Below are 23,667 nucleotides of genomic sequence, written 5' to 3'. Positions count from 1 at the left end.
CTTTACGGGTCGCTGAAACCCTGACGTTGCTTTTTCAGGACGTCACGGTTTTTTTTAGTTTTTTTTTTTACAATTACTTCGTGCAGAAAGAAAAGCCAGTCTCACTTTCTAATCCCACTTACACCTCACGACGGCTTTATCAGCTGTAACTGATGATTAATAAGTTATTTATTAACCCTTGATAGTCATGAATGAGTCATTAACGGGGGTTTTCTTTCTTGTAAGGTTACGAAGAATCCCATTGATTGGTGGGCATCTTCCTCAAGAGTAAATAAATAGATTTTTTCTTATTTGCTATCTCTTTATTAAAAAAAAGACTCTTTCAATGGAGCACTTGTGTACTTTAAAAGAGCTGCAGAGCTTCCAAACCACAAGTTATCTCTTAACATTCCTAACAGGATTGGTTAGAAAAGAAAATCAATGACACACAGTCGCTTAATACACGATAAAGTAAGACGCCTGTTATATATTTACAGCACAGATATTGCCGCCAAACAACTGGTTGGGAATGACACATTCATAACTACAGACTTGTAGACTTATATAAATGTCCCTCAAAGGTTCTGACGCTGTCATGTATTGAGTTATAAATGTTTATACATGATTTATATGTAACGCAGACCAGATGGCTTCTTATAAATCCACAAAACCGGGCTCTAGTTTCTACAATAATCCTTCAAATCACAGTTGTAAATGTGCACAAAATGTTAATAAATGGGTTTTATATGGATGGAGTTCAGCTCTGCGTACAGTTCTTGCCTCTAGATGAGCGGCTTTCAGGTTACAAACAGTGTCACATCTTCTTGTTTCAATAAAAATGTGACTGCAGCATTTCAATCCGTGGGAACTTTTTGAATCTTCACCAGAATTTCAAAATAAAGTGAATTGTTTCTGCACAATATTTGGCTGCAAACATAATAGTTTGTTACGTGGGACTCAACAGCGACTCAGTGAGGTTAAAGAGCGACATAAAAAAAGACAAAACAAACTGTATTTGGTTCATTCAAAGTATGTTTTGACGCCACTTAATTTTACTAAAAGATCCGTGCACATCAACACCGGCTAGCAAAACAAGTTAATCCTCATTTACGATTCTGTAAAGCATAAATAAGTCGTACACCTATTAACTACATGTTGCATTAGTCGCAGCTTATAAAACATGCCCCTTTTAGAAAAGCTGTTATCTCCATTTCTGTCTTGAATGGCACTAACTTAGTGTCGAGACCCCGGGCCCATTATGAGGGGGGGGGGTTTCGGCACCGGCGGGACCCGGCTGAGTAATGGCAGCGGTGCATTAGGAGAGAAAGGGAGAAAGATGTGTGATAGCCTGAGTTGTGAGTCAACATCAGAGGCCTTAGCCTGACCCCCACAGGGGGATTTACACGCCGTGATTTAAGAGCATCTCTCCAGCTCTCCTCCTCTCGGCACTCGGGTTCCTCGTCGCACACGACGTCCACCTGATGCCACGTCCGGGGGTCTGGCGGCGTGCGCGCTCACGGCTGCATGCGGGGATCATCCTCATTATAGCCTTGTTCTTAGCCCCCCTGCTCCATCTTCTGTTATAGGGTCGGGCCGAGTAGGATCATATCAGGGGTTTGTATCCAGAGAAAGGGGGGAGGGAGGGAGGGAGGGAGGGAGGGAGAGAGAGAAGGAGAGAGCGAGAGAGAGCGACCCGAGCCCCTGCAGTGGTAAGTAAATACAGCCTAATGGCCTCTGATTAATTCTACATTGCTCTCATCGGGCCAGTAAAAAGAGATGTAATGACCAGTATGTATCTCTCTCTCTCTTTCCTCCTCCCTCCTCCCTCCCTCCCCCATCTCTCAGTCTTTCTCCATTTCTCCCTCATTTGCTCAGCTTTTGATTATGAATTAAAAAGGGATTGCAAAATGGTACGCTGTTGGTTGGCCCCCTGATTGCCATATTTGATTAAGAAATGTCAGTGTGCATGTTTCCCATGTCTGTCTTTTTTCTTTTTTCTTAGCCTCTCTGTTCGCCTGCAACATTCACACATGCACGAGGAACACAATGGCTCCGCGGCTCTCAGACAGTCTGCCGCGAGCAGCAAACTTGCGCTAATCAAACGCATTCTTTCCGTCTTTGCCTTTTCTCTTTTTCCCCCCTCAGCCTCTTTTCTCATTTTTTTTTTGTGGCCTTTTCAAGACTCGGTGGGTTTTTTTTGTATCAGCGGTGAGACACAGCAACAAGGGAGAAATCACAGGAAATTAAAGCGCATTGAGAAAGACAGGTGGAGCGGAGAAGAAAGACAGGAATAAGTGATGGAGATCACTGTTTCTTCTCCTTCTGAGAACTGAAAAGCAGAGCAGACAGTTGCATATCTCTTTGTTAATTGTAATCCTCAAATTTGAAGCTTCGTGCACTTGTTTGGTAATACGAGTTCGATTTGCATCCAATTAAAAATGCAGATACAGGCATACAACTGTTTTATAGTAAAGCAAAAGAAGAAGAGTACCCTCACTGCTCCAACACGGAGGCTGCACTTGACCTTTAAGTGCAACTCTATATGAGAAGTGTACCAAGGCTGTTATACTGTATGGATATAGTATTTTTTCAGAGCGTTGGCTGACTGCAGTTCTGAGTTCGGTCCCTTTCTTTACCGTTCAGTGGCCAGCCGGCCTCCAATCAGCAGTTTGGGAATGAGAAACACGTTGCAATCAGTCAAAAAACATAAGACGAGGTCATCGGTTTGAGCGTCAGAGGAGTAAGTCTCAACGCAACGCGGCCTCACTTTCAACTCGTCGTAAAAGTCCTGTGTTCCTCCTCCTCCACAAAGCCAACCGCTACCGCCCTGTGCTCGTCTTCTTGTCCACCCCGAGGCCACTGCAGAGTCATCAGAGGACTATTTCAGGAGGCATGACCCCGAGTTGAACAGGAAGGGGGACCAGAACAGTTCCCTGTGGAGCTCCAGTATCACCGACCACCGTATCAGACGTGTGTTTCATACATGTAGGTCTTTATTCTATATGTACACCGTGTGAGTCATACAAAAGACTATTTCCATCACTTTGCAACGAACAATAATGTTTTTCCGCTTCAGCTCGTGAGTAGTTGCTGGTCGCTAAAAGGACAGATGTTTCCCTCAGGAGTGGAGGCTGAAAAGCGGAGTGAAAAGAGAGCAAATATTGGACGAACATTCATCAGCTGGACAGAAACACGACTCTAAATGAGTTATGTTGCTCCATGACGGCTGGATGTGTAAATATGTTCACTAAGTTCACATTAAAATGTGAGGATATGTCAATGTTGTTATGCTGCACCCCACCAAGCGGCCAAATGATTATTATTAACAAACTTTAAATGGTATTTTACTTTGTACAACAATGTATTAGTGATTGGGCATATGCTCATGAATGACAAGTGTTTTTAAAACCAAAAGGTCTTTCTTTAACCAACACCGTGTGTGTTTTCTATGATTACACTGCAGCTTTTGAACCTTTCGGAGTTCTTTCTGTGCTCGTTTTTCTGCCCGTCTCTGGAGGTTCACGGCCATTTGGTCCAGTAGTTGATCGGCTCGGTGTCTGAACCACTTGGAGGAGGGGAAACCGGTCCTTTTAAAATCGTAATTTGTCAACAGCAAGTAAAGTTATCTTCCAGCTTCAAAGTTATCAGAGTTGCATCACACTCCCTCCATCTTGTCAAGCCGAGTCTGGAGTCGTCAAAGCCGACTCAACTCCAAGAAACGTGAGTAACGTCACACCTACCTGTCGCCCTGCTCGCTGCCCTCAAACGACCCAGAAATCTTTGCTTTGAGCTGCTGCTGTGTGTGTGTGTGTTAATGTCTAATCACTACTCTCTCGCCTCTCTTCACGATTCAGGTATCTTCAGCTTTGAACGTTTCTCTCCCGTGACCTCTTCAACCCTCTCGCTGCTCTTCTCAAAGCCATTAGTTCGTACTCGGCAGCACGCATCTTACGGTCTCGCGGCTCAATCTTCGCCCGTTGTTCTCTGCACATCTGCTGGCGGGCCACACCACCTGAGTAGCCCGTGTGTGTGTGTGTGTGTGGCTGCATGCGTGTGCTCTCTTTTCAATGTGTGTGAGAGTGTGTGTGTGCTTGCACTTGTGTGTGATAATGGGCCGTGTCCATCAGCACACAGAGCACGAGCCCTCTGTATCAGGCAGAAGACACACTTAATGCCTGTCACAGGGTCAGATCAAGTGTGTACAAAGGAGAATTGAATCCTTTGAAAAACAGAATCCAACCAAGGACAGTTTTCCCATTTGCCAAGGAGTAAAAAAGAGAGAGAGAGGTGTATAGAAAAGGAGAGGGGGAGAGGTAGAAAATGGGAGAGGGGAAATGGTGTAGGTGCCTGCAGGAGAGAAATGTGTTGATCTTTTGAGATGAAAAGCCGTACTTTCACCGGCTGCAAAATGGAACGGCGGGCTTCAGGGCCAAGGCTGCAAGAAGAAGAAGAAGAGTTTCTTTTTCCCACTCCTGGTCCTTTTGTTATCCTCTCATCAGTCCATCTCAGAGGAGGTAGAGGTACGAAGGCGAAGGGCGTGGGAGGAGGTGGCTATGACAACTGGCAGGCCCCACCAGCAAGAAGGGAGGAGGTGGATGAGGGAGGAGGGGGGGGAGGGATTCACACACAAGCTACCTTATGGTGGAGATGAACACAGGAGCAGACAGGAAGAAGTCTGAGGCCGAGCGGGGCGTTAATGAGGGGACGGCACGAGTAGAAAAGGTTCCACCGGGCTCCTTTTTTTAGAAGGTGGCCCCTCTCGCATTATAGTCTTGACTCCCCTCCAGGAGGGTCTAATGACGCTCTCCAAGGATGGCGGTCTGTCGGAGGAGGAGGAGGAGGAGGAGGGTGGGGTGGGTCGACATACCAGGAAGAAGAAGCTCCCCCCCCACCACCACCACCACCTCCCAAACGCCATAGCCAAGAAGAGAGAGAGAGAGAGAGAGAGAGAGAGAGAGAGAGAGAGAGAGAAAATGGTGTCCCCACTACAGAGACAAGTGAGAAGGAGCTCTTTTTCTCAAGACTCTTCATGTGCCCATCTTCCTCTCACTTCAATCTCTCTCTTCTTCTGCAGCCTCACCTCTCCACCTCCACCCATCCTCCCCTTTTTTTTTCTTGCCGCTCTGTCCTCCGGAGCAGGTTGGTAATTGTCACACACACACACACACACACACAGCAGCACTATTTCCCATTAACCTAAGTATGTACAAGGAGCTAATACCTAACTGAGCTAAATGTGGGTTTAGTGGTGATTTCAAGCTCAAACGGGGGGATGGAGGTGGAGGTGGAGGTGGAGGAGGGGCTCAGGTATAGCACCGTGAGAGTGTGCAGCGTATATCAAAAATGTTTAGAGAATTTCCCGTACTTCAGGTTCTCTGTTTTTTTTTTTTCCTTTTTCAAGCCATCTCCAAGACAAATTTATAATTCACACCCATCTACCCCCCAACCAGTTCTAATCCCCAAGAATGTCAGAGTATCCATAAACAAAATCAGAGGGTACAGTAAGGTCTCTAATCAAGGCAATCAGCGCTGTTTTCAGAGGTGTACAGCACAGCAGCGCCGCTGGTCTCATCTTTGTCTGTGCTTTAATTACTTGCTTTTGCATTTTGATGGAGGGGGGTGATTGTGCCTTATCACCTATCTCCAAGGATAAAAGACTACCCAATTACTTTGTTTGGATGCTAATGATTGCATTTCATTAGTAGCCGCTCTTAGCCCTCCTCACCCAGTAAATGGATGAATATGCCGTAATTTCAATTATTGGAATTATGAAAATTGCTTTAAAAAAAAAAGTAAAAAAAAAAAAAAAAAGACGGCACGGGTATCATCAGCTTTCCACTGTGACATAATGCCATTTTAATTTCGATAATAGTTTTAATTGTCAGTGGCCCCGCTGTGCATTAATCATTTAATTGTATTGTCTTTTTCTGCTGCAAACACCTACACCCCCCCCCCCCCCTCCCGCCCCCACACACACACACACACACTTCAACACCCACACACTTTCCCGCCCCAGCTTTGAAAATACAAATCACAATCAGCACTGTCGTCTTGAGAGTGATGAGACGGTGGAAACAAAACCAAGTTTGAAAGATGGCAGGGAGATAGTTTTTTCATTTTCTTGGAGGTTATTAGAGGAAAAGTATAACACGTGGACACAGTGTGACCTCTGATATGACATTTTTGGTCAGATAAATTAAAAAAGAAGGTAAAAAAGAAGGGATAAAAGCCTCTTAAAGCAGGTGAAAAATTAAGTTTATTCTAGTTTAATGTTGCGTTAAGGCTTCATTAAACAAAGGGAGACCTTCTAAACTTAAACATGTATTTATTCTCTAGGCCAAACAAATATATTTTATATAATATATATCTATAGTTTTGTACAAAACATAAAGAGACCAAATGTGTTGTATTCAAAGGCGATGGAAAGGGTATTTCTTAAGGTATTTTTGCTTTGATGGTACATTTCAAAAGCCCTGACCCCAGTTTTCTATGACTACATGGAAAGGTCAAAGGTCAAGGACATGACACACAGAAGAACAGTGTTGCTGTAGCCGTAGCAATCTCCCATAATTGCAGCAAAAAAACAGTAACAATAATATTCCCCTTCGAGGAAAACACGGCTTATTCCTTACTTTACGATCATTATAATCAATATTATTCTCTTCTCATTTTACGTGACACTTACATTTGACAAAGAATTGAAATGAAAATGTGAAATAGAATAAAAAAAAGAGATAAATAATATAAAATAAATGCATTCTGTTGCATATCTTATCCTTTACATGCATCCGTGTACAGTTTTTATTCACATTTTATCGCTATATGACGCAACCGCACCCCCAAAAAAAAGTAGACGGTCGACTATTATGATGTTAAAGCACTAAAAAGCCGCTGAAGCACAATCAAAGTCAAAGTATTCTCTGTTTTTGCACATCGTGGGTTCGGCGCGGCAGGAAACCGGCCGGCCGCCTGACTGACAGCCTGGAGAAGCCCTCCACCGTCTCCTCCATCGCTCCTCGAGAGGGAGGAGGTCAAGTGTGCCCCCTCCAGCAAACACACTGGGATGCCCATGCAGAACACCTTGGCAAGCTCTTTTAGCCACGGCTCTCTATTTTTCCTTTAAACTCAAGTCATACCAGAGGAGCAGAGGCACTGCTCTGGGCTTGAACTTCTTTTTTTTGGGGGGGGGGGGACACATACACAACATGGGCGTCCGGGCGGATCAGGTGTGCTCCTTCCCGTGAATACATTTCATGCCTCAACCCTCCAAATGTTTTCTTTCTAGTGTGTTTTTTTTTGTTTAAGAAGAGGGAAATCATTCTGCAAGGATGCCACCAACGGTTTTGTCATCCCCCCCCCCCCTCCTCCACACACACACACACACACACACACACCTCTCTCTCCCCATATGAGTTAGAAGTTACACAGAGAACAGCCACTTCAGACCTTTCTTGAGATCCGCCCCTCTGAAAGCACGAGCACACCTTTTCCCCTCACACACACTGTACATGAAGCCGGGTGGCACACAGGAGAACACGGCGCCGACATGTGACACACACACACACGCTTTATTGGGCACATCCAACAGCCATGCCGTCGTATGCATATGCATGAAGCTCCGTTGTGACATAAATTAATCTACATGTTCATCATCTAGGTTTAAAGCTGCTGTTGTACTGGAATAATTTAGTAGAACACGATATGACCTTAATGCTAAAACGTGTATTAAAACACGGCTATATGACACTGACAACAACAATAGAGGTTATACACACACTTGTTTGACCTCTTGACCTCAGGAGGAAGATGCAGGTCAACCAGAATGATGCTAAACACCAGAACTTTAAACTATGTTTGCACTTCACGCGCTACTTTGCATGCAGAGATGCACCGATAATCTCAAAATAGCTGAATTGAATATGTATATGTATACTGTTACACATTTTACCAATACTGTGTGGTTATTTCATAAAAAAACAATGTATTTTTAATTAAATTACAAGGAAACGTGTGCTAGATCGTGAATTATGTCGAGATACTGTATCTTTTGAACTCTTGAAAAGCAAAGTATTGTGTCGTTTAATAAAAAAAACAAACATAAAACAGTTCCAAAATAGAATAATGGAGAAATAAATTAATAAAGATTTACCGCTATGCACACAAAAACAGTAATAAGATTAAGACAATGGTTTGATTTAACTAAACTAGAGTGAAATAAATATATATATATAAATAAAACTTTTAGGTGCCGTCGTTCAAAAGCGTCAAGAAGGACAGAACAGAGAGAAAGAAAGAAAAAGCAAATGAGAGAAATGACAGAATGTGGAGTGAAAAAATGGAATAAATAAATAAAATGCTAATAAAAAGAAAGACAGGAAAGTACACTTGATGGAGGTTTACGAGGACTTGACCTTGGCCGGTTTGAATGATGTGACTTTGTGGAGGGGTCACGGCGCTCTTCGCCTGTTGCTTTCCTTTCACGCCACCGGGTGAAAGGAAAGAGGGTCGAGAGGCCTCCGAACGTACAGAGAACAAAGATGGAGCTTCTGTCAGCGCGACTGTCTGAAGGGACGAGACCTCGGTGACACAATTCTTTACGGCGTCAGCGGCGGCGTGGAGGCGAATGTCTGGCCTGCATCCAGCTGCTACACAAGAGTGCCACCTTCTGGAATAAAACGGGAAGACTTCAGCAGGGATTCAGCTCTAGGGAAAGTTAGATTGAGCAGAGGAGGAGGAAAGAATCTGGATTATTATTTTATTATTAATTGGGCTGCATAGGTGATTATGATTTGGGTGTTTTCTTTCATTTTAATGGCACTTTAAAACCCCTTCATCAAAGTATTCTTCACCATGTTACATTCAATTCTAATAAATGATCATTTTAATTGACTTATTAGTTCCTCTGGAGTGTTTTTGGGAAGAACCGTTCCACTTGGTAACTTTTATGGTTAAAAAAAATATATAAATTGGTCAATATTGAACCATGCTAATTATGCTAATAATAATAATAATACACAGACAAATTGCATATACAATATTTTTTATTGTAAATACACAACCAATTCAGTCTTTTAATTAGTAAAAGTGGAAAAAAATCATAAATTTCAACAAATATGAAGCAATTATGACTAAATAATGGATGAATATTTACTCGGGTGGAATAGTTTATATTTTAACTTGTTTTCTTTTACCCTATAATGCATAGAAAATGACATTATTACACATTATATTAGTAGTAATAACATTTTCTGTGTCGTTTTCCACTGTTGGTTCGGATATATTCACCGTCATATTTCAATTTGGGGTTTGAGGAGCTGTGAGAAAGGCTGCGTGTGTGTGTGTGTGTGCGCATGCATGTGCGTGTACATATGCATGTATGCGCTTGTGTATTTGTCGTCGTCGGGGGGGCTGACGGGACCCACAGAGAAGATTGGGGAGTGATTCAATCGCTCCACAAATGGATTTGGCTAATAGAAGGAGCCTCTGATCCTGACTGGTGCACAGCTGGAACTCCCCTAATTGGAGAGGGTGAAGAGTGGAGGAGAGAGAGAGAGAGAGAGAGAGAGAGAGAGAGAGAGAGAGAGAGAGAGAGAGAGAGAGAGAGAGAGAGAGAGAGAGAGAGAGAGAGAGAGAGAGAGAAGAGAAAAGAGAGAACATGGCCCCCGCAGAAAGTGCACCTCTGCTGTAACACTATTGACTCCGCCGCCGCCGGGGGATCATGCCAGACGTTAATACCCGAGGAAACAAAACAAAAAGGGCCACGCGCCGATGAAAAAACAAGTCCTGCGGAGCCTCGAACGCTCACGTTTCAGCTTGAAAACGTCTCAATAAATCTTTTTTTTTTGTTTTCTCAGTGTTTTAAATATCTGATGAGGGTGCCACACGAAGAGAGAGAGAGAAAAAACACTTCACATCAGCGAGGGCCATTAGAGGAACAACTCGGCCCCGATAGGTGACAACAGGAGCCTCGGGAAGCGTTTAGCGGCACCGCTGAGTACTCTGGGAATCACGGTGTGAAGTAACGCATATCAGGAGCGTTCAGCAGGGAGCGAAGTCACACTTACAGTCTTTGAAGAGATCAGCAGCCTTTGTGGGGGAGCCTGAGAGACGAGGGTGAGGGCAAAACATCCCCAGAGAGGGCAAGGCTCGTCCCACTGAAGATTATGACACACACACACACACACACACACAAAGTTTTCCTCAAAGATGGCCGACATGGTTTTAAAAGATTGTTGTGTGACAGAAAGATGCTTTTGTCTAAAATGATAAACAAAACTCGACCTCTAGTGCAGGTATACCATATTAATACGATATTAATATCATAATACAATTTTAAACCATGCAAAGCAACTCGGGATGTGCAAAAGACATACAAAGCTGAAAGGTAACAATATAAATGTAGATATTAAGCTCTTCATCCCCTTCACTACTTTGTTATTCACTGGAGAAACAAACTCCACCTAACATTTATACCATTATTGTAATATCTGCAAACCCACTATCTCAAGATATGAACAATAATATGACGAGGAATTCAAGAAAGTTATGAAGAAACAAGGTAATGTGGAGAAGTGCTTTATGTTGCACCTGATTAGATACAAGAGAGAAGTGATAGTGTATTAAAATAATTATTGAGGGGATAATATATGCTTTTATAAACATAAAAAAAGCATGTAAAGTATACACATCTGAATTATTCTATCAAAACAAGATGTTCTTGAGAGATCTTCTCCCGCTTTAAAACAGATTTATGTCAGGAATGAGCACAAACACACTCGGGGACGACCATGGTTCAGGTTATAATTGCTACTTTAAGGAGTCTTTGTGGTGGTTACAATGATAACTATGTATGTTTAGGAATGACCATGATCCTGTTTAATAGAAACCAACATTGAATGTGTTTTTAAATTAACCATATACACTGAACTCAGAGAGAGAGAGAGAGAGAGAGAGAGAGAGAGAGAGAGAGAGAGAGAGAGAGAGAGAGAGAGAGAGAGAGAGAGAGAGAGAGAGAGAGAGAGAGAGAGAGAGAGAGAAAGAGAGAAAGAGAGAGAGAGAGAGAGAGGGGTATTGTGGCGCTTCTCATACATTTATGCATATTTATCTTTGTACGTTTTGTCCATACAAACACACATAAATCTTACATTTTGGTCCAGATAAGATCACGGGGAATTGTTGTGCAGCAGTTTCAGTATGAAGTAGGAAATATTTTTTAAAAAATCAATAAACAGATATTAACAAAATCGTGCTCAATGTGTACATTTGGTAATATTTGTTGATTGATATTTTCATAAAATATACTTGTTGTACACATAAAGGTCAATGTAGAGGCTCATAGGTTTCCTAAGTGGCTCAGTTATGTATGTATGTATGTATGTATGTATGTATGTATGTATGTATGTATGTATGTATGTATGTATGTATGTATGTATGCATGCATGTATGTATGCATGTATGTATGCATGCATACAATGAGTGCACTCTTTATGTTGAAACTTCTGCACAACAATTTCCCCGTAAAGGAAGTTTTATCTGATCTCATCCGGACCAAAAATATAAGATTTATGTGTTTGTATGGACAAAACGTCCAAAGAGTGTAAAGCCTGATAAAGTGTGTGTGTGCGCGTAAGCGTTGTGTGTGTGTGTGAGAAAGAGAGACAGACAGCGAGAGCGCTCTTGTGTGGTGTTGTAAAAGCCGGCGGTCTCCCTCAATCGCCCCAAACACAAAGCTGCTCAGCGTGAGCGCAGCGGGGGGGGCTCTTAGGAAAGCCATTCAGCTCACAGGGAAAGGGCAGAGAGAAGACTTTTACATATAGGAACTGGACGTATGGGGAGCACACACGCACACACACACACACCCGCACACACACACGCACACACACACACCCTTTAAACCCTCAGAGTAAGAACCAGAAGCACACATTTTTTGCGCACTTCCGCGCAGAAAAGAAATATTTCTGCGTGTGTCACAACTGGAAGCCGGAAAAGAAATCAAGTGTCAGGAAAGCAGACGGCTTGTAGGAGAAGACGTTCCACAGTCCACAAACGCCTAAAGATCAACACATTAGTGTACAAAAGTCAGATCTTGCGGGGCCACTCCGGCTCGGGGGCCGGCCGGCAGACCCTCCCACCGTGTTTCCAATGTCGCGGCATTGTGACAGTTTTGTCTGAGCCATATGGGCTGGTTTAGGGATGTGGACCCCCGGCAGCTGAGGCTTTGTGTCGGTGTCACAGAGGTCGCCGGGGTTGTGTTCCCAGCTAATTCCCTCTTTCAGGGGACTGCAGATCAGAGTCTATAATGATCTGGGGCGGCCTAGCACGGGGATTACTGCTGCTGCTGCTGACATCAACAGGCTTGTGTGTGTGCGAGTGTGTGTGTGTGTGTGTGAGAGTGTGTGTGTGTGTGTGTGTGTGTGAGAGATAGAGAGAGATGACATCTTAAGATGAAACATTGTCGCTCCTCCTTAACAACAGGAATCAATTGATTCCCCCCTCATGACAAACCCACCCACCACACCGAAATAGATCCACTCCACCTCCCTCACACTCACACACACACACTCACACACACACCACGCACACACACAGACTCCGAGATTTCCACCTCATTTCCCTCAATCCAGCTTAGGCAAACATTATTAGCCAAGGCAATGAAGGGAAAGTAATAGCTTCTTGTGTCTTGGCTGACCTCCATTGTCATCATATGGTTTACAAATTACAGCGTGCCGTCTGGGTATGACACCTCCAGTGCAGCCGCTTCTGTCCTCGCACAGCTCATTAGTCCACCATTTAAATATTTTGATCTGTGTTCCCTGTCTGCCACGGTGGAATAAGCACTCATCACAGGGTACAAATACTCCATTATGAGTTAAAATGTTGAATTAAGTAAGCTCTATTATGCAGTAACCCGGCCCGTGTTACAGCGGTTTATATTATAGCATTGATTTAAACACAGATGCATCACATTAAAGACACATTTAGTTTGATCTTTTCTTATATTAAGAGAGGAAACAATTGACGCACTACATACTCAAATGTTTTTTCTCAAAGTAACTACAGTTTAAAACCAGTTATGAATTTGGTTTTCTGTTATATTCTCTTGTTACGCAACGGCCCTGCGCATGTTTTAGACATTTGTTTACATGTATGTACCATTTTATTCATATGTTTCACTGCTTTTGTGAACGAAAAAGCCCCAAAACAGTTCATCCATGCGAGTAAAGTTATGTTTTCACAAGAGATATGAAGAACTTAAAAAATCGAGTTTCCATTTTTCATCTTTAGTCATATTTTCTCTTTTACACTTTTGCCTTATGATGATTGTACCTCATTAAATAGAGAGCTGAGATTATTTTTGCAATGTTAGATGAAACACATGGGTATACATCTCATATGCAAGTGCAGAAAAAGACCAAGACCCTTAAGGGTTATTATATTGCATCACACTGACAATCTTTGAGCATATATTTTAGCGTATGACATGTAAAACGATGCAAAAGAAGAAAACAATGTAATTATCTTTATCTGGACTTTATGTTTCCAACCAACAGGAAGCTCTCCGGCTAAACCCGGCATCCAAATAAATGGCTTGTTGCGTCAAGAGCGTATTAATTACTCGCATGCGAAACTATACGACGGCCGATTGAATTCATATTTTTGAACATTGTTATTATTAACAAAGCTTTCCTGGCCTGCTCCCCGGAAATAGGGACCTAAGTAATCAGATATATGTTCTCCAGCAGAGAGGCAGCTACATGCTAAATGAAGAGCCCTCACACACACACACACACACACACACGATGAAGACGAAGCACCCTACTCTTCATGAAGCCCTCCACTGCTTGATAAAGATCACTTTCAAGAAGACCGCTGGAAAAACCAAACTATTTTTTTGCTTCCCTTCATTCCACTTTTCATTTTCTGCTCTTATTTGTTTTCGGAAAGGCATCTTTTCATATTTCATTCCCTTTCTTCTTTCCTCCCGGTGGAAGCGACTTTCATTGAAATTCATGCTCTCAAGGACCGGCACCCATGCAAGGCCAGAAGATAATAGGGCGACCTATTTACCCAGCAGTTTTATTTCTCTTTTTTTCCCTCTTTCTTTCTCCTGCTCCCCCTCCTCCTCCGTCCTGGCTTTGGATTGATCATGGTCGCTGCGAGATGACAGCTGTCTCCTGTGCATTAGCATTGCAAATGCAATAGAAGAGAAAGAAGTGGAGCTTCAGTGTGTTGAGCCACAGGCCGGGCAGTCTGAGAGAGAGGGGGGGGGGGGGGGGGAGAGAGAGAGAGAGAGAGAGAGAGAGAGAGAGAGAGGATCAGCATCCCGGCCAAAGCGCTGCCAGGATGCATCGTGGGACGAGGAGCAGCTGACATGTGGGACGCGGAGGCCGCCGTGTGCACGCCGTTCAGTTCGCTCAATCGGCCTTTCGGTCGCATTCATAACGTCGTTCTTGAAGACTTCATTAGTGACCTCAGGGTCAGTGTGTGGAGCAGCTGGTCAGGAGGCACCTGTGTACTTGTGGCACACCTGTGAAGTTAATGGAAATACACATGAAACCTAAATTTGGTTGTAATTGAACCTCATATTGAAGAGTTATAGCTACGAGGCGACGGCCACGAACGTAGGTCACTAACTCTGGCAAAAACTGTAGGAAGCCAGTAAGGAATAGTTTTTCTTTGAGGTATGTTGAAATATTGTACCGTGTTGGCTGAAGTTTGGATTAAATGTGAAGAACAGGAAGAGAAAATTGTGTTTTCTAACTAAACTCAAAATGTGATCAACTAAGATTTGGCCACAATTAAATTGCTTCTTGTTAGTCTGATATTTCCATAAGTTATCCATCTACACAGTAGGGATGGGGGGGGGAGTCGATACGGCATAGTATCGCGATACTTTGCCTGGCGATATTGTATCGATACGCAGAAGCCAAGTATCGATCTTTTATTTAATCAATTCTAAACGTTTTTGGTCCTAGAATAGTAAAATCTATTCATTTTTTGTTGACAAAGCTTTCCTTTGGGGCCAATTTGCGTTTAAAAAAAAAAAAGCGAATAAATCGTGATACTTAATATATCGCAGTATCGTGATAATATCGTATTGGGACTCAAGTATCGTGGCGATATTGTATCGTGGGACCTCTCGTGATTCCCAGCCCTACTACACAGACTTCCTTTCGAGGGCGAAGCAGAAACTCAAACAGAGCGCATCAGTTAGCATGCTAGCTCCTTCGCTGCAGCGCATTAAACATAAATGTCCCTTCGGTCCGGTTCGATGCCGGTCTGGCCTTCACAGCCTCCCAGCTGTTAACCAAAAGCTCTCCAGCTTGGCAAGAATAGAAAAGAAGCATCTGAGTTTGTCCCAGTGGATACTTACGCACGAACCCGATGGTTTGCTACACAGAACTATTTGAGAAGCCGTCGTTGGAACCGTCATGGTCCGAGTACTACAGTGAATTTGTATTTTTTTTTTATGCTTTTACATGTTGAGTGACTTATTTCCAAGAAATTCTGAGCACATCTCTGCTAAACCAAAGCTTTAAAATGTTGCTTTTGTGGGATTCTCAGTTACAGATCTGTCGATTAAATACACTATTGAGTCGTATAAGTGTTAGTAGACTAACAATCGCCCTCGTTCCTTTTAATACATTCGTAGTCTCGATCCGAGGAAATGACAGTTCAACACGTCCGCGCCTCACGGTTCATCTGCGTTAAGACAAAACATTACGTTTATTTAACTGGCCACATGGTGGCGCTAGTGATGCCGCTGTTGAAGCTTTTTATATCAGTTGTGAGCAAAACTCTTGACAACCCGCGTACCAAGTTTGAAGTCTTTAGTATTTATAGTTTTTGAGATATTTTATGAGAAAAGTGCTCGTCCTCGACATTTTAAATGATTTTTTTGTCCGTCTTTCCACTTTTTTTTTTTTTTTTTTTACGTCGATGGGCTGATCATTAATGGAAATGCAGCATAAGTTTTAAGTTTTCTCGTAGACGGTCATACATTCATCTATTTTTTGTCCATTCGGTTCATGGAGCGGTAATTCAATGCGGGATTATTGATTTCTATTCATAAAAAAAAATCCAATGCCGCAAGGCCTCTGAGGCTCATTGTCGCTGAAGGAGGGGAACATGCATTCACGTTGACCGTGTGCCGAACGCGTCCGCGCCGAAACCGGATCAATTAACACAATGTAATGAACCTTCACGCCGCGCACATGTCGCTCGGCACCCAAGGACGAAAAACCGTACGAGGATCACATGTTACCGGGAAGGCGACACAGGTAGGCGATTGTTCCAAACCCCCACACACAAAAAAAAGAAAAAAGTATTGTCATGGTAACCGGTGGGCACTTCAGACAAAGCTGCATGGCATCCTTGTGGAGTGAGAACTCAAACACACACATATGTGCACACATATGCACACACACACACACACACACACACATGCACATGAATGCATAAGCAGGCGTACAGAAATCAGAGGGGAACGAGACAAAGGCAGCGTTGTGAGAGAGGCTGTTAAATTTACATGAGAGATAATTCAACGACTTACTTCAGCTGCGCTCCTGGTTGTGTGTTGTGTGTGTTGAACCAAACAAGTACCCAACAATGAACAGTTTGAGTTGGAATACTGTACTTCTTATTCTTTTTTTTTTTTTTTACAAAACTACATTAACTTTTTTTTACAAATGCTGGTTATGAAGGGCTTTGCAGATGGAAATGTGCAGATTATGAAATCCAAACCAGTCGTTCAACCATTTAAACTTACAAAAAGTACCTCGTTGGAGCTTTTCATCTCATTTCAGAAGTCTATGAGTTTGAATATACTCTACACTGAATAATAACTTGTGTATTGGTGTTTATTTTTTCCATAACAAGGTTGATTACCATCATTCTCAATATGACATGCACTTCTTCCTCATTGAAAACAACCCATACGTCTACATCCTCTAAGTTGTCCCATTACCTTTGTGTTACTTGCGTAGCGAACAATCAGAACTAGTGAGGAGGTCAAACAATCGTAGATCAGCTTCACGTCTTTAAAACTCTGATTTAAGGAGCAGTTGAGTTCGTTTCCCAGAGAAGCTCGACAATCAGAGCGGACTGCGACTCCAAACACTGTTATTGTTCAACGCCCAAAGAGGCAAAACTATCCAAAGATTTCAACAAATATATATTTTCATTGATTCCTACTCTATTCCTCACCCAATCAGATTCATCCTTTTGCAGCGTTGGGGACCGCTGGATTAAACTTCTGCTGCAAATAAAGAAGTTAAACTCGCTCCAACAGTAGATGCCTCAGTGTTAACAATCTAATAATGTAATATACTTTGCAAGACTATAAGCCTTTTTAATATATATATATATCATTTGTCAGTCTCAAAATGAAAAAACACCTAAATATTTCATTAGAATAACGTGTAAAACAGTAACTTTCTGTGGGATTGAGATCTACTTCTTACTTTGACTAGATAAGGCTTCAGGATATGCTTCCATTGTTTTTAGTTCATAAATCCCGTTTATATCTGCAGGCATCGATTTGCAAATAAATGTTCAGGCGGAAATAAAAACCTGATATTTAATATTTTCAAGCTTATATAACTCAGTGTCAGCAGCACTTAAAGTGATTCTGACTATTGAGGGAAAAAGCTTCAGAGTCGTTTCTTTCAAAAGAAACCAAGACCATGAATTTATTGAATTGAGCTTGTTATTTACTTTGAGTTTTACTGGAAATGTAACTGGATCACTAAGAGGATTAAACTTCTGCTGCATATAAAAGAAGTTCAGCTAGCTCCAACTTGAGCATCTCCAACAGTAAAATGCTCCTTAGGCATCGATGTCTCAGTGTTAACGCCCTAATAATGTAATATATAATAAAACCAATAACTGGGGACATTTTTACACCAAATAAACAGCTTATAGAAACTTAAAAGTGCACTAAAACACCACTTTTCCTTATTCTTACTTTCATAATGTGAAGCCTCCGTTTACTGCTTCCACCAGCGAGCGTTACCTGAGAGAGATCAGTGATGTCACTCCTCTTCTCGAAGCCCACCTCCGATTTCACGGGGCCAAAGAGACGCCCGGGAGGAGGACAAGTAAACTAACGGGGCCCTTTACAAAACGCTGGAGTGGCCATCCTCCCCGCTGCCAGTCCCTCACACAGGACCACAATTAAATTCTTCGCCCACTCATTCTTTTCCTCTTTTTTTTTTTTTTTTTGTCTCTTGAGAAGACACCTCACTTGAGAACCCACTGAGGCTGCTTTTTAAAGGTCCCTGTGTGGCGGGGTGACAGAGAACACCACTCTCTGCCTTTTCTCTCGTTTGGAAAGACCCAGTGAAATTGAAAAGGGGGTCCTCAGCTCCCTCCCCGAAAACCCTCTCTTTCCCTGTTACCCTCCACCCCCCCCACACACACACACACACACACCCGACTCCCTCGGCTGGTTCTCAGACCTCCCCCGTCTGTGTGATACCGGCGGTATTGTGAGAGGCTGACAAAGAACAGGAAGCCCCGAGGTCGCCGGGGCCGGCCTGAAGGTCAGCTCAATCAGTCTCTGTGTGATGGATGCGACCCGGGAAAAGGATGGGGGGGGGGGGGGTCACCTGAAAATGCTCCAAACGAGTCGGCCCGATACACACCGCGCTGCTCTCCTTTTGCAGCCTCCCCTCACACACACACACACGTCTGTTATATATTGTTTTAAAAACTGTATGAGGTTCATCTAAATGAATGTTTAGAGGAGGAAACAGTGGATTTTAATGCATGTAAAGCAAGATGAGGACATTTCAACAGCTGATTGTATAACTTGTTAGTAGAATATTACAACAGTAAACATGCGTCTGCTGTCTACGATAATCTCAGTTTGTTTCCTCTGAATTTATCAGAATAATTGAAGGATTAAGTATAAAAAAAACTTTCCTTGTTCTTAAACTAAATTTAAAAAAAGTTGATTCTTGGAAAAATATTTTGTTGGTTGAAATAGTTCTTCGTTTGGTTAGTCACTGTACATCCTTCTATTTTACTGTAAATACTTTGCATTTTCTTTATTATTTAATTTTATTAAATTTAATAGGCTATGCTTTTTTATTGTATGGTACATATATGTTTACTCTGTAACTTTGCTTGCTGCTGCCACAAATAAATTCCCCCTGGGATGATTAAAGTGTCTATCTATATATTAAATCACACAGTTTTACACAAGACAGTATGGCTGCAAAAAATCATTTGAAATCACTAACTAATGTGCTGGAGGAGTAATTCACAATTGTGATTTTGATTAATTTAATCTTATAAACTGAATATAACTTGAAGACATCGATACAACTTTAAAAGATAAGTTCACCTAAATCACAAAAAGACAATGTATAGTGATCTAATAACAATGGTTGCGAAGGCCCTTATTAATCTTCAGTACATGTAACATGAACATTGTTTAGCTAATCCAGTTTGGGCGCCGTTACACTTTTAAATTAAACAATTAGCGGATGAAAAAGTCTCCACATGAAAGAAAAACATGTGCAAGGCTAAATATCATGAGGGGGGGGGGATATGTTTATTCCACCACTATATCGTGTGTGTGTGTGTGTGTGTGTGTGTGTGTGTGTGTGTGTGTGTCCATCGTCGTCATGGAGACCCCTGTGTGTGGGAAGCAGTCACAACATGACAGGGCCGAGTTTACTGACTCAAGGTGACTGGGCCGAGGGCACGACAGCTCACAACAGGGGGACAATGGCCGCTCCATTAGTGCTAATGGGGGACACATGTAACAGGATTAGGGAGAGGACACCTGGGGGGGGGGGGGGGGGGGGGAGACCACATGGGGAGATAGTACACCCCCCCCCACTCCTCCCAAAACCCCTCCCGACCTGTCCCACTCCATCACACATGCACAAAACCAGGAGGCTGCTGGAGGGACGGCTGACTGCCCACCGTGATGTTTGCCTTTTCTTTTTTTTAACCTGCCGCATGCGAGTGTGTCGACTCATAGGAACGGTCCAAAATAATAATTTAAAAAAAACAAACACTTGTTTATTGATTTTATGTTTTAATAATGAGATGAAACATTTTTTTTATGAAGCAATTTTAAAACTTTGAAAATAAGCTTGAACGTTAATGGCAACCCGGCCGAAAATAAGGTTTTCTGTTATATTTAAGTTAATTATCACGGTTTTTATGCACAATGCACCCTTCATATATCACAAGAAAAATCCATATATTCAAAACATTTAAAAGTGAGAGTAAATTTAATTGTCAACCACACGTAAACACAGTATAAAAAAGTATAAAATGCTCATCTACACATTAAAATATGAGCAGTGCTCGATGTTGTAGTCAAGATGGGCTACTTTTAAATGCTTTATATATCAATAACACTACATTATATTTAATCAAATATGTTTGTGATAGAGTAGAAGTAAAAAATAGGATGAATTTGATTAAACTCTGAACACTAAAGTGCAGTAATTGAACGTACTTAGTTGCTGGTCACACCACTACTTGTCATTATATTTGTTTTTTATCAACTATGATTCATATTTAAATCTACATGGTTAACGTCGTGTAATCAGAGTTATTGCAGTTGGGAAATCAAGAAACATTCTTCTGTTCACAACACAATGAAATTAAAATGTCTCTGTGACTTTTTTTTACATTTAAAGTAACAGGACAGGCTACACCTCCACATCTCCACACGCATCCACCCGCAGTGTAAATCAAACAGAAATAAATCTGAGACAGAGGTCAATGAATCTCCGATGGTGGACGGTGAACCTCCCCGGCCGTCCCGCCCCCTCCGTGCCTCCCAGCTCATCCCTCATCCGTCTCCCTCCCTTTTGCAAATTCCTGCACTCTGCCCAAGACGCCCAGTCAATTAATAAGACATTGTCTCCTCCCCTCGGAGCCCGTGCACAAGAGGCCACCCAGGAGCCGGCGGGCCTTCCCTCTAAAGCTGCTTCACTGGTGGCCCCCAGGAATGCCAATCGCTTTGGGAACAGGCAGAACAGGGTTGGATGGATGGATGGATGGAGGAGGAGGTGGAGGAGGAGGTCTGGGAAGCTGGATAATAGAAACAGCCCCATCATGCTCATGTGCTGGGGCAAACCAGTCAAAAATTGGAGGGCAACAAAAGGAAATGCGTTCCACTCCCAAGGATTGGAGGCACTTCACCCCTCTACAGTCCTAAACCCCACCCTCTGAAACACACAAGCAACCACACACACAGCCATTGGTTTTGCCATACTTGAGAGAACATTGCCTTGGCTTACATTCATTTCCTGATACCGGGCTGACCATAAATGCGTCTCCGGTTCCTAATCTTACCCAGAGAACTGAAAATCACGACGAGAGCTGGTTAAAAAACACAAACATCTGCACAGCAATGTGTCCCATAGCGTACAGTATTGCGAAGCTAGACCACCACACACACACACACACACACACACACACACCAAACTCCTCCATCGTGTCCTGTCCCATTGTGTATTCATCTCTCTGCTCCCCTATTTGAGTAAACCTCCTCTGGGAGGAGGCGTATTTGTGTGGACAACTTGTTTTCAGCTTAAGGAATTCTTGGTATTTTGGTGTGTTTTCATATCTTATTTAACATCCGGATTGTAAACCGTATCTTATCTATATTCTGTTTCTTTTTTCTTATTTTATTCATACCTCTGCGCGGTACTCTGGTTATCAAAACACTTTCTTGACATTTGTTGTAAATGCAAAAAAAACTTAAACACCCCAAAACCTCGATACTAAGCGAGCCCCAAACAGACAGATGGATAGAAGTTAATCTACGTAACGCTTGCTGAACAGCAGCAATGGTGGCCACACGTGATAGTTACAGAATAATGCTAAAATGCAGTGTAACAGAACAAGTAGAAAAGAGTTAAAAAATCAGCGGCTCATTCAGGGAAATATAAAGTTGGCTGAAACCACAAGGCTGTAGCAGCAAAACCCCTACATGTAATTGCATTGAGTAATAGTGTGTTTTTATTACTTTTTAATTTAAATTTTTACTTGTAAAATAAGAAGGGTACAATCTCCTTTAGGAGGTTACATAGTACTCGTCCTGGAAACAAATTCGGTGACGTTTGATAACTTTTTTTCAAACTTGACGATTGACGAAGTCCATTGAGAAATAGTTTTCTGACTACGTGTGAAAGAACTGCAGAGACCCATGGGGTGCAAGTACTAGAGTATTTTGTACTTAAGTAAAATGACTTGGACAAAATATAATCAAAAAAATATGACAATGACAACAATGTTATTTGACATCATTATGAATAGAAAAAGATATTTAGGCACAATCCTGAGTGTAGTAACGTGTCAACTTTCAAATCAATCAATTATAAATAAACACATTTAAAACACTGACTGTTGTTTACATTTACAATAATTAACCCCAAAAAATAGAAGATGCTTTGTTGTACTCACCTGTGTGTACGTCACTCTGCCAGCCTGCTGTCCTTCCGGCTCCACCTGCTTTAGATTAAACTCCAAATTAAACCCGTCCACTCGGCCTCTCTGGTCCCACTGCGAGCCTCAAAGTCTCAAACATTTTGAGCTGGAGGCTCTGCAGTCACATCATCATCATCATCATCATCACCAACAGCAGAAAAGCTCCATTCAGCAATACAACGTGAGCTCACCTGTTGTTTACTTAACCTGGGTGCGTGTGGCGGATTTGGGTCACTTGTACTGAAGGTAGGAGTAACCTTTCTTCTTTCTCCTGTGCTGAGATACACTCATGTTGATATAAACCGTCACAATATATCGCTTGTAAACTTCATATAATTGTGCATTTTGGACTGTTCTCAAACTTCCACATCTTGTCGCTAATACACGATTCCTGCTCATGCGACGGTTACAACCCCGCTCACCTCTGCCGTTGATTGGCTAATACGTGTCGCGTCCTCTTCGGGAAGTGGATTCTGATTGGTTCGTGAATTTACGATAGGCCAATCAGAAGCAGAATAGGGCGGGCCTTCGTCAAGGCGCGAATGCAGGTGCGACCGCGCCTTCGTTGAACCCGGAAGTGATACTTCCGGGGTTTTCAGATGAGTCACGTGTCGCCTCTCTGGCGATCTGCAACCCCTTCTAGATTGATCTGTCATGTCTGGTTTGCGTTGTTATACCTTTTTATGGATATGTCATTTCCAAGGTTCCTTCTTCTGTTTGAGTGCCGTAATGACAAGCAGACAAGTAGTCCTACATTTATCAATTACTTCGTCAGCAAATTTGACTTTGACTTCTTTTGTAAATACAGTTGACATCAATACATGTTGACATGAAAGTAGAATTGTTTCAGATTGTTTACAGAGTGCTTTGAAGGTGAACGAAACAATGCTTTGCATAAATAGGCATAATGATGCTTCATACTACAACAAAGGTTGACATTGTCTTGAGTATATATATATATATATATATATATATATATATATATATATATATATATATATATATATATATATATATATATTTTCTTATTCTATATATTTCAAAACTGTATCAGCAATCACTAAGAAAACGTCTCCTACGTATTGAAGCATGAAAAAAACTCTTACACTTCCTTTTGAGTCTGTGGAAAAAGATTTTTTAAATGTTGGTCTTTCTTGATGTATTATCCAATAGCCAATTCTAAAAAAATAAATAAAAAAAAACCCACAATGGATTTTAGAGTGCAGA

The 23,667-nt window shown here is 42.1% G+C and overlaps 1 long non-coding RNA gene across 1 annotated transcript; it reads right to left on the bottom strand.

The window, feature by feature from the left end:
* Positions 1-14,392: 14,392 nt before the first annotated feature.
* LOC137787341 (uncharacterized) lies at positions 14,393-22,816 on the bottom strand. Its single transcript, XR_011077645.1, has 3 exons — positions 22,632-22,816; positions 22,417-22,464; positions 14,393-14,506 (listed from the first exon to the last, which is right to left on the bottom strand). It is a non-coding gene; the product is annotated as an uncharacterized lncRNA (long non-coding RNA).
* Between the last annotated feature and the right edge of the window lie 851 nt (positions 22,817-23,667).

The sequence above is a fragment of the Clinocottus analis genome, unplaced genomic scaffold (genome assembly GCF_023055335.1).
Source record: "Clinocottus analis isolate CAN_PGR_092001 unplaced genomic scaffold, fCliAna1.0.p SCAF_17, whole genome shotgun sequence".
Taxonomy (NCBI): Eukaryota; Metazoa; Chordata; class Actinopteri; order Perciformes; family Cottidae; genus Clinocottus; species Clinocottus analis.
The sequence above is the reverse complement of the archived record's forward strand: the minus strand, read 5'-3'. Positions and strand labels throughout refer to the sequence as shown.